The sequence below is a fragment of the Limulus polyphemus genome, unplaced genomic scaffold (assembly GCF_000517525.1).
Source record: "Limulus polyphemus unplaced genomic scaffold, Limulus_polyphemus-2.1.2 Scaffold181, whole genome shotgun sequence".
In the NCBI taxonomy this organism is placed as follows: Eukaryota; Metazoa; Arthropoda; class Merostomata; order Xiphosura; family Limulidae; genus Limulus; species Limulus polyphemus.
In genome coordinates, this window is record NW_013665791.1 from 163963 (window position 1) to 183446 (window position 19484).

At 33.9% G+C, this 19484-nt stretch overlaps 1 protein-coding gene across 1 annotated transcript in view; it reads right to left on the reverse strand.

The window, feature by feature from the left end:
• LOC106478112 (fat-like cadherin-related tumor suppressor homolog) overlaps positions 1-18617 on the reverse strand; it is a gene marked incomplete at its 3' end in the record, with an annotated part of 156066 nt that extends 137449 nt beyond the window's left edge. The window contains exon 1 of the mRNA XM_022381650.1: positions 18477-18617. The remainder of the gene's footprint in view (positions 1-18476) is intronic.
• Positions 18618-19484: the final 867 nt, after the last annotated feature.

Below are 19484 nucleotides of genomic sequence, written 5' to 3' on the forward strand. Positions count from 1 at the left end.
ATTTTGTGTTTTCGATTTCATCGTATCATAAGTGGATTTTAGCTAAAATAATATCACAGGCGTTGTTTACAAGAAAGTTCCTAATATAGACCATGAACAATAATTTGAAAACTACTATGAGGCCATACTTTTGGATCACCCTGTATACAAAAATTTCGAGTTACATCTAACAATACTCTTTTATTTACAAGAAAGTATCAACCATACAACAAATCAGCGACAATATTTTGGTCCCAGAAATTACAATTGTTCGCTGCAATATAGAACTAACACAAGGAAGTCTAAAACCTTTTACCAAGCACATAAAAGTACAACAAACTTTACTCTGTAAGAAAACGTGTATCAAAATGGATACACCCTCAGTCTAAAGATTTCCAGTTTGTAAGTCGTAAATAAACCGAGCTCAGCAAAATGGAGCAAAATAAAAAACTAAGCTACAAGGCTTTTAAACCAACTACATACATTCCAACCCTTAATGACCACTCACTCACTATACATGAATAACAGAGGGCGTGGCGGCAGCATTAAAGGAGCTGCATCCAAAAAACATTCTTTATGATATATTAACAAGATCAAAAGAATATATATTTCTAACCTAATATACAGTCTTTCATATAGCCATTGTTACAGACATCAAATGTTGTAATGGAGCTTAGAGTGTAGCTGACAAAAAATTTAATATTCTAAACTTAATACACTGATTTGTAATTTATAAACTCTATAAATTTCAAAATGATTGATCCATTAAAATATCATTCATCCAGCTTAAAGAACAGTATATTCTAGAGAGGACTATCGTAGGTAAACATACTGACGTATGATAAAAATTGTGGAATAAAGCTGTTCTATGAATTGTAAAGCGTAATGTTTAACGGGGAAAACATCATTTGCAAACTCTCTTCTTTTGTCGGTTATGTTTAGCTGCATAGTTTGATCATTAACTTAGTAATGATATCTAAATAACAGACAGCTTTGTTAACTTTCCTAATTGGTTCTATTTACACAGTACTAGAAGAATTATCTTAATAACCTTGCAGTTATTAATTAATGCTTTACAATCTGTATATCTAAATCAAATTCTATTGGCTAATAATTTCTCGTTATACACAAACACATACATACTTATACACGTACATTGAAATAAACTCTTATGCGTTGTAAGGTTCGACCAAAATTAAATGTTTTCTGGTAGTTGTTGGAAGGAAGGCAGTTGCACCAAATATATCCTAGTAATTTCAGTAGAGGATCTGACTTTGCTTGAATCTTTTAGTAGCTGTTAACTAGATGTAGTTACATCAGAAATTCTCTGATAGTCGTTGGATATGGCCCAGCAATTACAAAAGTTTTCTAGCTTCTAAATCAAGAAACTTGACAAGAAAGAGTATAAACATTTTTTTTTATCTGAGAGACAGTGTGCTACTCTGTGCATCCACGCCAATTTCTCAGTATCACAGGTTCTTCAAGTGTGAGACAGTGGGCTGGTCACTGCCTACTCCATAACTTCTCAGTATCACAGGTTCTTCAAGTGTGAGACAGTGGGCTGGTCACTGCCTACTCCATAACTTCTCAGTATTACAGACTCTCCTAGTGTGAGACAGTGGGCTGGTCACTGCCTACTCAACAACTTCTCAGTATCACAGGTTCTCCTAGTGTGAAACAGTGGGCTGGTCACTGCTTACTCAACAACTTCTCAGTATCACAGGTTCTCCTAGTGTGAAACAGTGGGCTAGTCCTCCTCGACCGACTTCTTACTTTTATCTATTTAACAATAGGCTTCTTACTTCCAGCTACGTAGCCAGAGTCTTCCATTTGAATTTGTATAAAACGTTTTCTGATTTTCATGTGACGTAAACAATGCTCTTATTAGAAAAGCTTTTTTTTTCTCTCACATTTCTACTAATGAATAGAAATCACAACGATATTTATTATCAATACATTTTTCATTAAAAATCCGTTATTTTTATACTTAGACTGCGAAACTCGTTAGTAGCACCTGTAAGGTTAGAGTCAGGGTCCTCAACTATCATGAACTAAACGTTTCAGGTCTGTTAATCTAACTATCACATTTTCACTTATTATTGAATAATAACTGTTTCTCCTGAAAACACATTTGAAAAAGATCAATAGAAAAATAATAACTTAACGCTCTTTTTTCGTGTATGGCTAAAACTTATTTATTAATAAACTGTCACGATTCAAGTATACATTGTTTCTTACTGAGTCGTTCTTTGCTTTTGACTATAACAAACGTAAGCGTCGTCTGTTTTGTTTTACAAGTCACTGTTTCAGTAGAACCTCAAACTGAATGGAGTGTGAAACAGTCAAGGATCTAGCGTGCTTAGTGATGTTCGTACGCAAACAATTTGATTACTTATTTCAGAATTCACTCAAAGTTACATAAGGGCTATTTGCATATAGCCGTCCTAAATTTTTAACTGATATACTAGAAGAAAGGCAGCTACTCAACAACCCCCTAACGTCAGAAGACGTTTCTAATCGAACAGTAGGATTGGACTATCACTCTTATAAAGAACCCACGACCCCCAAAATGGGGAACAGCGCGCATTTTTTACGGTAACGGGTCGCTAACCACGATTTCTCAGATTCACAATCCTGGCACGCTAAGCACTAGGCTAAATCGGTAATAAGGTGAAGAACTTCCGAAATAATGCACTACTGAAGCGGTTGAATGACAACATGGAACTTGCTTTACGCTTGTTTATTTGGTGAGATACATATCCATGTCGATGTTATTTTTAGTATTCGACAGTAGAGAAGATGTTTCCCTCGGCATGAAGTGCAGGAAATGCGAAACCTGATTTTAAACTACCAAGAAGATTTAACAACAGTAAAGCAGTCTTACTCAAACGCTGTCCTCTTACTATGGTAATCGTATTGATATTGTTTTTGCTGTTTTAGCGAAAAGCTACACGAACTCTGAATTTTACCGTTTTAAGTCCTTAAACTTACCGCTGACCTACCGTGGAAAACTTTGGTGTTACAGTGATTTGTTAAATACATTTTTATAGGCTTTTACAATATCATTTGCTCAGAGCTAATTGTGTTTATTGTTCAAATGTTAAAACATGAAAAACAAATTATCGAAATAATTAACTTAAGATGTTATATTTTGCTATATAATGAAAAAAAATCAGAAATTTTCTTCCAATTTGCATCAAGAAAGGCTAAGTCTTTAAAATTTGCAACTAATATTTTGGTGTGTGATCAGTGAAAATGTGAAAGAAGCAAAATAAGTGTGCAGAATCAACGTAAGAATCAATGTACTAATGGAAATAGTCTTGTGGTTAGCGTACCGGGCAGCAGATCGGAATGTCCAAAGCTCGCGCCTCGATGCCGCCAATCATTCTCTGAACTTTCTGCATTGAACACGATATATATGTGAAACTCAGTTACTCTACTCGGCTAACAGTAGACGGCGTGTACTGCTGATTAGTTGTCCTCCGTCTGATCATTAATTTGAAATTGGGGACGAACATTACTAAAACCTAAGGTTCTCTGGCCTGCTATTGAACCGATGAGAGTATACAAGGTGCCTTTCAAGTTCAAAATACCTATAGATGGTTTGTTGAATATTGTGTTTTACAAGCACCATTTGGGTGGTAGCTTATACTTTTATCATAAAGTATGTATATTTAAACACTGAGTGTGGTTGTAGCTTCTTACTCAGTAAAATGTTTGTTTTAGTTTAAGGTACATGAGTACACAAGCGGATGTTTTCACTTACAACTGATCAACTGGGAACTTACCTAGTAAGACAGCTGTTTAATGGCTTAATGTGCAGCTTGCAACGCATTTTGAAGAGTACACTAATATTTATTGACACTTATGCGATAAAGCTTCAGTGATGACACAAATTTATACCAAAGTTGCCACACAAAATGATGGTATAAAAGGTTATTGCATTTAAATAATAAAACTTAGAATTGTATCTAGTTGTATGAGAAGAACTGAGAAAAGAAAAAAAAACAGTTTCAGCCTTTCGCGATTCTATTTCTAGTTACGAAAAGGATTTATCGAGATATTGATTTTAGTATGGTAGATTCTTTCCAGCACGAATTTAAAGGTCTGTCAGTAGTCTTTATTGCTTCAATATAAATCGTGGTTAATTACATTGATTTTTGAAGAAAGTAAAAGTCTAACACTTACTCACAATTTTGACCGCATTTCTGTAATAAAATTAGTAATTTTAAGTTGTTGGACTTTATATACTGTTCTACGCCGTTCTTGTTTACACCAAGTGTTTAGATTTTTAAATAGATAACGTACAACAGTGTTCGTGTTTGCACCAGTTGTTTAGATCTTTATATATAAAACTACGTGCAATAATGAATTGTGTTATAAATTAACAACATAATGCATTGTTGTGGGTTAATATTCTTCATTGTTGCTGTTGTACTTGTTTAGGTTTACAAAGAAGAACTCTTATAGAAAGCTTAAAAGCTTGCAACAAATAAGATTTGTATGGAGTTAGCCTGGAAATATAAATTTACAAATTTATTCATAAAAGTAAGTTTTCTTTCCTTTTCAGCCTCGCATTCAAACTGATCAAACAAAACCGTTATTAACCAATAGATTTCGAATATAAGTCATGAAAAATAAACATAGATATCGAAATTTAATCACTTCTTTTTACATAATAGTAACTTAGATTTTCCTCATTCCAACGCTTTACGAAAATGATAATAATCGATTTTTCCAAAATACAAACAATAGAAATATAGTTCGCTAAACAATTAATTTATTGATATGAAAAGCGTTCTTTGTTTTCTTATAGCTAACTTTACTCTCTGTGTAGTAACACTGGGACATATTCGTCAGATTTCCATCCATATCTTAAACGTTATGTGGTATTGTTAAAGAGTTAAGTGGCTTATTGAAAAAATGTAACATATGATCGGATCATATCACAGTGTGTTTGTGCGTCAAATATGAAAATTAATTCACATTTACTATCCAAATCTGAAACATATCTCAAAACCCACCATAGTTAATATACGAAATTATGCAAAATATCAACAAGTAAAAATACAATATACATTTCTGTTTCTGGCTATTTAGGGAATATCCTAATGTTTCGAGTATTTCGAAACAAACTGTAGTGGGTGGACGGTAGCTTACCCCACATTGAAAGCTTGTTTTTAGGACAATAACTAGTATGGAAATCAGCTGTATAATACAGCAACGGGACTTACGATCTTACAGTAGACGTGATGGTAACATAACCTGTACATCAAAGCAAATTTTATTGGTGTTTCATATAATTTTTACACATCAATAATGAATTAAATGCAAGAATCATACTAACATTTAAGGTCTCACATTATTTATATAGAGGGCTGAGTGCCTCACATTAAAGCGATTTTGAATATGCGAGAAAGCAAGTAACGTGAAAAATAGCCGATATAAATTCGCGGTGTAATGGCATGTATCAATACAACATATTGACCTTACTTAGCGTTACGTAGGTAGTTTGATGTTACCGAAAAATGATCACTACTGGTAAAAGTATGTAACATCCCTTTCTGACGCAAACTATTCATACACTCAGATTATAAAGATGTGTTCAGGTCGGACATTTAGAAGTTCCAAGATTATGAAAGGAATATGTATCAGTTTGGGGGAACCAGGACCAACCAGAAAGAAAACTGCAACGAGCTTGTATCCTAAACACAAAATTGTGTTTGTGAGCAATATGCAGTGTCTTCTAACAAGTGAGAAGTCATGAACACTGAAGTCGTTTGTAAAAGCCATCAACGTGTTCCAGGCAACAATACGCAATAAAATCTGGAAATCAGATTAACAGGATATGAGCTCACCAAGCTTCATGGCATACGTCGTTCACTAGATGGTCCAAGGAAAGCATACATTGAGGAATGGTAAGCTTTGGACGTGATACCCTTGTGACCGAGCCTTCTGCAATGTAAATTGTGCCGCAGGACTGTTGTCAATATGCACAGTCGCTAGATAAATCATAACCAGTCGTAGTGACTGAAACTCCGTGGTGATGCTTCAAAATATTTTTAATGTAACAAATTCAACATTTGTATTGCGAAATGCTTAGTTTCAAATCCGTATCTAAAATAGAATTTTTAAAACTACTTTGAGAATTAGGAACGATTGTGATCATACTGTATTAAAGTCATAATTAAAATGGTAATTATGGAAATAATTAATTCCATTTAACAAGTATCCTACTTATTTACAAAATAAAAATATATACGTAGATGGCAAACGGCCAAAATATGTCGGATATTATTATTTCAACCTGAACAACACATTATGCGACACATGAGCTAAGTGGTCAAGTCAGTGACCCCCTAAGTTTCAGGTTTTTAATTTTGAAAAACTGATCAGATGGAAGGCAACTAGTCAGTAGTGCCCCATCATAAAGGTTTTGTTCAGCTTTGAACGGAGTTACGAAACTGTCACTTTTATAAAGCACACAAACTGAAAGTGCAGAGGTTGTTCAGCGGCACCAGTGTGCGAACCACGGACCTTCCAATCCACAGTATACCAAATCAGTTTGTGTCAGGGTTTACTTTATACTCGCGTTTGTCAGCTACACACTTACTTGCTTAATCTGAATTTTTAGTGACCAAATACTAAATGTATTAATTGTACTTTTCAAACTTTTTTAAACAAATATATATAAGTATAACAAAGCCACAAAAACTATTAGCATTTCACGTTTTATTTACAAATATAAGCTAAATATTGAGGGTTTTTATGGACACTTATATGTGTACAAGTACAATGGATTTTGATTCCTGTCTTCCCTCTGGTCATTAGTTCAACTTTTGGGGCAGTTATACCTGAACCCTAGGAGTCACTGACTTTGTCAGTAAGCCTACGTGTGCATAAGGTGCCACTCAAATTATATATTTCAATTCCAGTTTTTATATATAAAAAATTAAACATTAAACCAACAAGGACATTCAATACTTGTATTTCTACACCACAAAAAAAAAGTTAAGATTTTCTCACAGTATTAAAGGATTTCGAATATGTGAAGTTTTGAGATTATCGGTAAAATGAGTAATTGCTTTCAAACACACCTGATTTTAATACATGTTGGTAAATAGAATAAAATACTTTCACAGCACGGTTTCCGTTCAGAATAAATTGTTATTTCATATAACAATTTCTAAGCAATTTAATTTCTTCATTGTGTAATCGTCATGATTTATAGAAATAAGTTTCCACATATAAGAATTATAAGAACATTATCCCTTAATCAAACATTATTTAGTCCCTGAAAAGACTAGTTTGTTAGTTTAACTTTTACAATTAATTTGTAATACATAGTATACTGAAAATTGCAACTATTCTCATTGCGAGTATACGAATGAGATACATAAATCACATGCATCCCGTGCATCTTTTCAAAAGAAAATATAGATTTCAATCAATTTGTTGAAATATTTAATCAGGTTCTTATGGAAGTTGATACAATGTGGGAAACTGAAAGACTCCAGGAAATTCAGTGGAAACATAGAAGTGAAAGTTTTGTTTTGAATTATTACTTCAGCTGTCCATAGTTACTATTTTCATAAGATACCATTCAATCCTCGATTGTCTAGGAATGGTTCAGGTTTTTATGGTTACAATATGATATTACTGTACTAACCATTTTCACATTACAGTCCCATTAAGGTTGGCATTACCCGCTCTGGATTAGACACATATAGGAAAGAGATTATTAAAATTTGTGCACACGCCATATTAATATGAAAAATTAAATATACGCGTTAAACTCGTAAACGAAAAGTCCCCCGATGGGTCAGTGGTAAGTTTACGGACTTACATTGCTAAAATATCCAATGAACAGAGTACAAACAGTCCATTGTGAAGCTTTTCACTAAAGAATATCAAGTGAATAAAAAGACTACAAAAACAACCGCCAGAGTTGATTTCACGTTGTATGCTATCAAGTCTCGAGACTCACATCCAAGTTAATCTATCGATATACATTCTTCTTCTTTTGCATTGGTAAGCTAAAGATGATAGCAATAACTTCTGATCAAGTAAGAAGACTTTTGATTCAAATATCGTAACACATGATGATAGCGGATGATGAGTGGATTATTAATCCGAAATCTTTTTTTTTTCACTAAAGAAGCTGCTATTGATAATTTAATTTCACAATTCTGATAACTTAGGAGGACAGATAATAAATGAATTCGTTCGACAAACATAATATTCTAAAATAAACTTCTACGAAAATTTATCAAAAAAGTATTAGTATTTAAATAAACAGATAAATTCACTTGTACGTATTAAGCTACTAGAACTATGTACATATTACACAATAACTTACTTCAACTCTCACGAATGTTGAATTTTAAAGTTGAAGATTTCAAACGGGATATCAGTGGTAAAAACATCCATTATTCATATAATGGTAAAGCTATCCATTATTGATATAGTGGTACAGATATCCATTATTCATATAATGGTAAAGATATCCGTTATTGATATAGTGGTACAGATATCCATTATTCATATAGTCTAAATCACGTGACTTGTGTAAATAACTCAAAATGTATGTTGATGAAAAGTAATTATTAATTTGAAGCACCTGTGCATTACTTGTGGTCTATGCTAGAGTCAATTTCAGTTGGTAATGACTATGTAATATCAAAGAATCAATAGGACAATAATAAGAAAATAAAAAACACACAAATTCACAACCACCTCGGTCGTTTATACAGTGAAGTCAACAAATGTGTAAAAACAGCGAGTTCCGACAAACACCATCATTTGAGTTATTTTCATTGCAATTATCAGAGGCGTTTAGATGTATTATGACGTTGAACCACACTAAACGCACATAACTAACATATTTAGCTTTATTTCTATACTCACGCGGGAATTCTCATCTCAAGATCTGACATACTTAAATGTGGCCAATGTTTTCTGGTCTGTCCTATAGATTTGAAGAAAAAGTATGATACTTTAGAATATGTATTTGTAATGCAGCTACAAAACTAATACGGTTACAATAAACTGAATATCTGTGTTAACTGGAGAGTTTAACAGTAAACATTATTTTCTGTTTATTTTCAGGTTTCATTCTATTATTTCTAGGAATTGCAAGTAGGAAACAAAATATTCGTGGACCCATCTAGATGAGTAAGGATATAATAAATGTTTGGCTCTTTAGAAACTCCAACAAAAAGTGTCGGTCTTCACGCTGCTGCTTCTGTTGAATTGCAACCACAAAGAAAAATATCTGTTGGTAAAACTAATCCCTATACTATTTATATTATTAGTTTTATACATAATTAGTACATGACTACTAAACACACTTTTGTGTTATTGTTTGCTTACTTTATGGAGGAGTACCAAGCCATTTTGTTTTAGATACAGTACAATTGGTTGGCTAGTATTCGCGTCCTAAAAGTAAAAAAAAAAAACACTAAACTTTACCGTATAATAATTTATCATGATTTGATGGCTCACAAAACTAGGGTAAAAGAAATATTACTATACCAAAATAAACATCTTACATAAATCCCTTTCTGAAAACGTCTATCTTTTAGCTTGTAATTGATGCAAAGTGGTAAAAGATCACAATTTAATTCTTAATCTACTGTTGGTAAAAAGTTTAGTCAGTGAGAATTAGTAATTTTACATTAATCTTAATGTAAAAATTGTGATTTAAAGTGTTGACAAACTAAGTCGTGCTGACAAAAACAAAGATACCTATACTCAGCAATTTAATACTTGAGAGTAGAAAGAATCAGTAGTCGCAGACTGTAATCACAAAACCTCTCAAGACTTAACAGTCCAAGACTCGAAGTAGCAAACTGTAGTCACAAAACCTCTCAAGATTTAACAGTCCAAGACTCGAAGTAGCAAACTGTAAGTCACAAAACCTCTCAAACATCAATAGCTTAACACTTAAGAGGCAGTAATATGGTCGCAATGCCCTCCAAAGAATCAATAGTCCAAAAATTACGAGAATATTCTGTGGGCAGCAGTCTCCCTCAAGAAGACGGCAGTAGTCCAAGATTTGAGGTGGAAAATTAAGTGGACGCAATATCTTGTTCTTTTTGTGCTGATTTTTGTTCTTTCTCAAATAAAATCGCCATTACCTAGTATAGTTGTAAAGTGCTTAATTTTTACATTCTGTGATAATATTAGCATTACTTTAATCTCGTGTTTCAATTGGAAGTAATAACTATGGTTCTGTATCCTTCTGTTACCGAACCTGATCTGCAGGTATTCTTAAGGTGCTCTATATCTATAGAACACTGAGTGAGAGGCCTTGTGCTGAGGACCTATGGGAGCCCCTGGCCTAATGTAACCACTTCTAGCGAGCTGCTAAACTGCATAAATAATTGATATAATTTATCATAAGCATTAATAAGGTGTACAGATTTAGATTTAGAATGTTGTGTATATATATTTATCCAGTATGCATATTCCATTTCATCTTGAAAATTATAATTTTTTTTTGTTATCACGTCCTTTAAAATGAGAGCACTTTAAATAAGAAAGGAAATAATAGAGGTTTTTTTAGTTTTTCTTTTTACAAGTATGTAAAGGCAAAGTTTCATTCGGTGCTAATCTTCTTTGAGAACGTTACTTTCTAGCTTTGATATCTACAAGTTTAACCTCTCTCCTCAGTCTTACTCGTCCAAAACTATACACGAATCTCCAAACATGGACTACCACGTCGCTTAGGGTTACCAGTAGCGAGACCATCTACGTTGAATAGAGACTAATGATAGTTCGTTCAGTTTCGTTTCAGAAATCGTTGAATGATTAGAAGATATGAGCTGAAGGGCCATATGGTTCGAGGTGTTAAAAACGATGTGAGGTCAGATCGTTGACCTTTGCCTTGTGGTTTAATCTCGTGAAATTTTGCTAAAACCGTACACTAAAATGGTTTGTTTACGCAAGAGACATTCTATAACGCTGGTAACGAAAAGGGTAGAAGCTAGGACGTTATTAATAATTAAAGTACCGATGTTGACTTTCTTATCGAATTATTTATAACGCGTCATTCGGTTGTGCTCTAAAGCACTGTTAGAGGATTACATATCCACATATAACCTCAGTTGAGCTTTAGAAGAAGTGTCAATTTCATACTCATTGTCTTTATTTTTTTTCAATAAAGTAACAGTTTACGAAAAGCTGAGTCAAAACACCCGTGTTATATGTCATCATATTTAGCTTGTCACCCGTGTTATATGTCATCATTTTTAGACTGTCCTTTGATCCTTTGCAAGGTCTACATAAATATTTTTTTCTACTTAGAGCTTATAGAAATGATACAAAAGTTTTGAGACTATAAAATAATTTCTTATTCTAACTAATAGATCCTTGATAGTAAGAAGGGCGGAGATCAAGCTATCGATCAAAAATACTACATACAGTTAGTAACAATGGACGGAAAATAAGCTAGCGATCAAATATACTACATACAATCAGTAACAATGGGTGGAAGACAAGCTAGCGATCAAAAATACTACATCCAATTAGTAACAATGGACGGAAAATTAACCTAGCGATAAAGAATACTAGATACAAATAGTAACAATGGGTGGAAGACAAGCTAGCGATCAAATATACTACATACAATCAGTAACAATGGGTGTAAGACAAGCTAGCGATCAAATATACTACATACAATCAGTAACAATGGGTGTAAGACAAGCTAGCGATCAAATATACTACATAAAATCAGTAACAATGGGTGGAAGACAAGCTAGCGATCAAAAATACTACATACAATCAGTAACAATTGGTGGAAGACAAGCTAGCGATCAAATATATTACATACATTTGGTAACATTGGGCGGAAGACAAGCTAGCGATCAAATATACAGAATTAGTAACAACAGTCTTTAAGATTTCTAGACGTTCCGTGAAACCTGATGGAAATTTTGAAAGCGGTGGATATAAATGTTAGATTAAGACATAAATGGCGTTTATATTTTAAACATCACTACTGTAGAATGAAATAGCAGGATGTGGTAGTTTTTCCAATAAAAATATTTTGACAAAACTAACCTTTTTTATGTATATCTTCAAAAAAGTTTGGTACAAAGATGTTCCATTCTTAGCGTTTAATAATTCATATAGTTAGGGGTATTCTGGTCATTTATGTAGTAATTAGTTAAAATGTTCTATCATGTTTCGTTAGAACGTGTTTATCTATCATTTAAGTAAATGTAAAAACCACAGCCGATATCAATTCGCGGTGGAACAGAATGTATTAGAATTATATGTCAGCACTGCTTTGCGTTACGTAGGTAGTTTGGTGTTACCGAAAAATGATCACTACTGGTAAAGGTATGTAACATCCCTTTCTGACGAAAATTATTCATACACTCAAATCATAAAGATGTGTTCAGATCGGGATATAAAGTTTCCAAGACGGAATATTCTTTGACATTAAAAACAAAAAACATTTGGATCATTTTGGAACACCAGGACCATCCAGAAAAAGACATACAACAAGTCGTATTTCAGCTGTGGTAAACAAAATGCGGAGTCTTGTAACAAATGAGAATCCAAGAACACAAAGGTCAGTGGCAAAATTCGTCCACGTGTCTCAGACAACAGGACAAAACATAGTCAAAAAACATCACCATCTGGAAACAAAATCAACAGGGTGTAAGTTCAGTAACATATGGCTTCCAGTCGTACCATCTGCTCAACCGTCGCCTACCTCAAGCAGCTGGAAAATGAAAAGAATATTTATGATATTCCATTTGAAGACACGCGTGCCCCGGGCAACAGTAGTAACACAATCAATAAGTATCTCAATCTGGAAACGAGACCAATAGGTAATGGATTTCTGTGCGATTGGATTATTATAATGGACGTTGGGAAAGTATCGTTCTCGTACACTGGATGGATTATTGAAAGTCTACAGGGAGAAGTAGTGATCTTTGGACATGGTAACTTACGACAGAACCGTTCATAATGAAAATTATGCTGCAGGAGTATTAATGTACAGTCATGAGATAGAGTAGGGGCAGATGTAGTGATTTTAAAGACGTGGTGAAGCTCCAAAATCTTTTAATATAACATGCTCAACCTCTGTATTGCGAAATGCTTAGTTTCAAAAACATCTCTAAAGTTTAAGTTTTAAACCGACTTTGAGAATTGGGGACGATTGTGCTTATACTAGATTAGCTTCCATTCGATTAAAATCGTAATTACGTACAGAATTAATTCCAATTAACAAGTATTCTACTGTAAAATATGTAAATCATGTCTAATATTTTCAACCTGATCGCACTTTATGCGACACGTGGTCTAAGTGACCAGGTCAGAGACCCTTAAGGTTCTGTTGCACCCTCTCCTAATTTGAACCAGATAACGAATTTATATGTTATCCACATAACGCGCCCATAAACGAAAGTGCAGAAGATGATCAGCGTCATCGTGGTTCGAACCTTGTACCTTTACAATGCATATCGTGGCCTACCAGTAAATGTCAGAGTTTAGTTTATACTCACTTTTTTCCACTATACACTTACCTGTTTAAACCGATTTTAGTTGTCAAAAATGTATTAATTGTACCTTTTTCAGACTGTGTTTTAGTAAATTTATATAAGTAGATCTGTAACAAATCCATAAAGATGGTTAACATTTCCTATCTTGTCTAGATGTAAAAATTGAATATTTACAGTGTTTATTTACACGTACACGAGTGTAGGTACGTAAATATTTATGTTCTGTAAATTTTAACACCAATTTTACTTAGCAATAAATGTAAATAAAGCTAATACTTTTGCAATTTAAAAGCAACTAATGTATGACCTGACCTCCTAAGTTTAAATAGATAGATAGATTCAAGTCAGAGCACTTCCTATTGTTGAACGTAGCTTATGCCTGATTGGTAACATGCTAGCTCACATGACCGACTAAAAATTGTAGTTTCAAGCTATCAGCTTTCATCAGTCCAATTAGGTGTGTAGATAGCATGTGATAGAGATATAGTGATCTTTAGATAGGTCAGCACTTTTAATGTAGTTTTGGTTTACAGATGCAACTTTCCTTGTAAGATGGAGTGAGTTAGGATGTTTATGTTTCTAGCTTGTTAAAACCTCATTTACAACTCAAATTTCATCACTGTAGATTGTAACATACAAAATATTAACTCACACTAGGTTAAACACTCCCACACTTTATATGTTTAAGGTTGGAAGAGGGAGAGATTTTGTCTGTTATAATCTTAATATTAAAGTAATTTAACAGTTGAGTAACTTCTTCAAAAGGCTGAGAGGCAGCGAACAAAGCGAAGAGACTACTTAAGAAAGTGGTTAAATGTTTTATTTTTAATTTCAAATAATAATAAAGAGCAAGTGAAAGAGATAGCTTCGGAAAATAAAAGAATAAACAGGCCAAACCAATATGGCGGCCAGAGACCCGAGTACAAACAATAGTTACGATATGTTTAAGCTAAAGGTTAAAAGCAGTACATCATCTTGTGAAGTTGCAACTCGCACTTTCAAAAACAAAAGGCAATTAACAATTTCTTACTTTATTAGCCGATTAGCAAAGCTCAAAAGCATCTATCAAATTCCATTATCAATGGTCAATAAAGCGAAAGCTGAAATCTGTGGCAGTCGATCTAAATTTTCACTTATTAAGAAAAAATATAACCATAAAAATGCCTTTGTTACAGCTTTCGTAGGCTTTCTTTAACTTCTAAATTCACGCTAAACGTGTCATTACTTTATTTGTATTATTATGTTTACTTAACTAGCTAACTGGTGGTATTTTTAAATATATATATATAAACATATATATATACACACAAAATGTCAAGACAATTCTGCCATGTTTTCTATGATAAATCGTTTGAGCAATAGCTTTGCATCAAACGCAGCAAAGGTGTATTAGAACTTATCAATTAAACCAAAGTAATTATAATATCGCTAATATCCGTTGAACCACAATACACTGCACAAAACAATTAAAGGATAATTGGAATTTATAATATCTAAGCTATGAGAAGGCAGAACTATAGGTATAAAGTAACGTTAATCATCGTTCATTCAATATTTTTGGTAAACCACGTATCTACTGGCCAGTCATGTGAGCGGAAATGTAGTCATTCAGCCAACATTCGTAAATGAGTATTTGGTGGATCTGGCTTTAAAGCTCGTGACATTTCACTTCAGTATGGAGTATGGTCATCCTGGTCAGTAAAGGCAGCCTGGTACCGATGTTGCACGCGTAAAATCAGAATGCTGACAATGTTATAAGGTATCCTGGTCAACTCTTCTAAAAGACATATCTTTAGTGTATGTCGAGTCTCTTAGGTGCATTATAAAGACATATCTTTAATGTCTGTCGAGTCTCTTAGGTGCGTTATAAAGACATATCTTTAATGTCTGTCGAGTTCCTTAGGTGCATTATAAAGACATATCTTTAATGTCTGTCGAGTCTCTTAGGTGCGTTATAAAGACATATCTTTAATGTCTGTCGAGTCTCTTAGGTGCGTTATAAAGACATATCTTTAGTGTATGTCGAGTCTCTTAGGTGCGTTATAAAGACATATCTTTAATGTCTGTCGAGTCTCTTAGGTGCATTATAAAGACATATCTTTAATGTCTGTCGAGTCTCTTTATCTGTCACGATTCAAGAAATTAAAGTTCCTTGAGTATGCTAGGTGTTCAGTTAATCTGCTCTTCTTCAAAAATATATATTAACTAGTTTAAATTGATAAAAGCAGTCACATCCAACCGTTAGGCTGTAGTCACGTATAATTACGCCAGCAGATGGCAGAAAAAAGGTAGTAGGATGTATTATATTAATGGTACCATTCTACAGGAGTTAGAAGTCGGTACGTCTACCAACACTTATTTCTACCCGCATAGTATTTACACTCTCCATATGCTTCACGTTCCTCTATGAGAACGAGGATGTTTCTGATTCCAGATTCTCGCTAAATAAGTATACGCCAGATATCTGAATTACAGAGTGAAGCACAACTCATTTATTAGAAGTATATTGTTATTAGTCTACTGAAAGTATTATTTACAATATCGCATACAAACTGCTTTGTACATTGTTATGTGCGGAATGCACCTCAGTGAGGATATGTCGTATGGATTGCCCTTGAGTGTGAAGTTTGTTTCTAGCCACTGTATACTTACACGGCATCCATTTACGGCTGCGAACATCTGATTCAGTCTTGAAACATGTTCGTTGCGAACCAAGTAATCCAGAATCAACATAGTGTTGTCATCTGTTTGTGTTGTTGATGACAGTCTGTCTAATCCCAGTGTCTTTGTAACTTTATAATTGATTTACATCTGTTTACATTTTGAGACGTATAGCCAGTTCGAAACAACCTGCTGTTATTGGCCAGCTTATATTCGTCTACTGATTGTTCACGTGCCTTTTCTGAGGTCTAGTCATTGTTCATGAATAACGTGGAAGATTTTAAACTCTGTGTTTCAGTTGATAATGAAAAGTGGAGCCACAACACTTGACCGTGATATGCCTGATCTGGGGGTATAATTAACAATATTTATTACAGTGATTTTTGCTTTATCATAACAAATTCTGATTTTCTTTAATTGCTTGAGGCAGTGTATAACATATAAATAAAACATGAAAACATATATTGTTAGCGTTAGACATGTTGCACAAAATAAAATGCAGAAAGAACAATGAGAAAGTGGGATCCGACAGAGAGCATAAAGGTAAGGAAAAAAAGCACGGCATAATGTGCAAAGGTAAGAAAGGAAGGCCTGGCAGAAAGGAACAAAGATGAAGAATTAGAACAGTAGCAGTGATATTTACTTTACCAAATCAACACAGCTGAGCTAAAACACGGTAAAAAGAGCTAAGTTAGAGGGCTTTAGAACCCAGAAGAACACAATCTTTATTAGCCAATCACTGTCTACGACCAACAATTCACATGACAGCATCCCAAGAAAGAGCGTATGAAATTTACCGAACAATATCTAAAAAAAATCAATGAGATGTATATTCCTAACCTATTATAACCACACAATACTAAACCAACCACCAACCTTGTCAAGTATAAAATTACAATTCAGTGAACAACAAACCTAATTTTTTAGCCCCATTATATTCTTCTCAGTTACGTAGCAACTGACTATTTCACCTGCTCAGAGTTATATTTTGAACACAACTGAAACCTTTATCTGTGGGTGAAGAGTGGATAGAGCTAAGCTCTTTTACAATCTATTGTAAATGACTGAAGAATAATTAATTTTCCTTCAAAATAACGTTATTTTTATTTATTTTTTACCTATTCACTCAATGAGATGTATTCGTGAAAGAGGGTATTAATTTATATGTATGTATAACTGAATTTAGCTATACTATTCACATACATTTTGATTCTTCAGATTAATCTTTAAAGAAGTCATGTTTATCATGTTTAAAAAAATTTCCAGAGTATCTGAAGGTAACCATTTTGAAAGTCTTAAAAGGGATGAGGAGTAAGTTTCCCACAACTCAAAACTAATGCAAAACAAATAATGAGGTTTAATCGGAAGTTTTCAAATCTTAATAATCATAATTAATTATCGTGGTTGACCTAGTTGCTTAAACATAGCCGGAAAATACCTCAAGTCCGGAAATTATTTCTACAATATTCTTCCTTCTAACTGAGCGTAAAGATTAGATTTTTATCCCTAAGTACTAGAAAATATGGACAACACAGCTGAGAAGATCAGACTTGTGAAAAAGAGGGTAGATTTTGAAGAAAAAAACCATACATATTTTAATTTGAATTCAAAGGAGAAAATAATTCAGAGTAATATTAAAATATTATTAATGAGTTCATTCTTACATGTTACGAGAATTTCTGTTGGGAAAACATACAAAACGTCATCTTCTCTCGGGTAACTGAAATGTCTTTTCATATGATTTCGTTTCGATTACCCAAGAGAAGCTGAAGTTTTTTCCGATTCTTGGAGAAATATTCGGATTCCCTCGTATATATATATATATAAGATTCAGTGTCTTTGTGTCACGTAACTCCTCCTAAACCACTGGTCACACCGACTTTTAAGTGGTACCAAACGAATCGTCTCGGTCCAAAGGTTTGCACAAAAGTAAAACTTTTCACCAAACCCTTTAGGGAACCCAAGTATTTTGCGAAAACACTTTTACGGGTATTCCTCGAAAGCGGGTCCCAAATTTGGCATTGGTTTGCATTGGAGCACGTAACTAATTAGGCCTTCTAATTAGCGTTAGTAACTTGGTTAAATAAATTGAACTTGCAATATAGCGGTAGTGATCATTAAACTGAAAGGTGCACAATAGTAGTTCAAGTATTAAACGTGTATTATAGTGGCCCTGTAAATATGGGCCATAGGCCCACAGATTCAACAGTATACTACGAGAATGTTTACTCTTTAAGAATGTCAAACAATATGTCAACTTTCTTCACATACTATTCTTAAGAACTTAAGTAAGTCTTAAAAAGCTCAAGGCTAACTTACCAGCGCAGCAACGGCACAGTTTTCAGGACACCTGTCATGGTCGACGACTTAGATTATATAAAAACTCATTTCCTCAAGGTCAGAACCTTCGAGTTCATACACATGAGTGAATGAAAAATGATATAGGAAAGTTTGATTCGTGAAAAGTCTAATAGACCTCAAAGTAACAGTGCTGTGTTTGGGTACTGGATGCTGAGTCTATGTCATAAACAAACATTTGTGTTCCGCTTGTATATATGTATATTTATATATGTTCCGAAGCACTGGGGAAGATCGCGTTACACACCCTTATCTGATCTTTTCCTCACACGTGCTCTCGCGACGAGGCACGCGCTGACTGTGGTCTTTAGCAATGTATTGAAAGGTGTCAGCTGAGCGCACTGCACCATGGGAAGTATATGAAGAACTATCCATTGCTGGTGGCTCCCGGCCTGTTCCAATATTCTAGACATGAGGTAGAAATTCAAAATTGACATTTTTTCAGCTTCACCCCTTTTTCTAATAAAGTGATCGGGATTGTGGTTGAAATATCGTTAGGTGGAACAGGAAGCGAAAAAGATCGCTTGGTGTTAATTGTGTTTTCGTAGATATTGCTGGATCACCAAGGTTCTTCAGAAGAACAATCAAACACTCAATTTGTTAATCTGTGTATAACGCGATAACGTAGTAACTCAACAAAAACAGAAAAGAAGTCTGTAGTTACTGTATGAACTTAAGTAACTAATACATGTGACCATTATTGAACTAGCATACAACATTAGCATTGTTTTAGTAGGTGGGTGAGAAAAGAAGTCTGTAGTTACTGTATGAACTTAAGTAACTAATACATGTGACCATTATTGAACTAGCATACAGCATTAGCATTGTTTTAGTAGGTGGGTGAGAAAAGAAGTCTGTAGTTACTGTATGAACTTAAGTAACTAATACATGTGACCATTATTGAACTAGCATACAGCATTAGCATTGTTTTAGTAGGTGGGTGAGAAAAGAAGTCTGTAGTTACTGTAT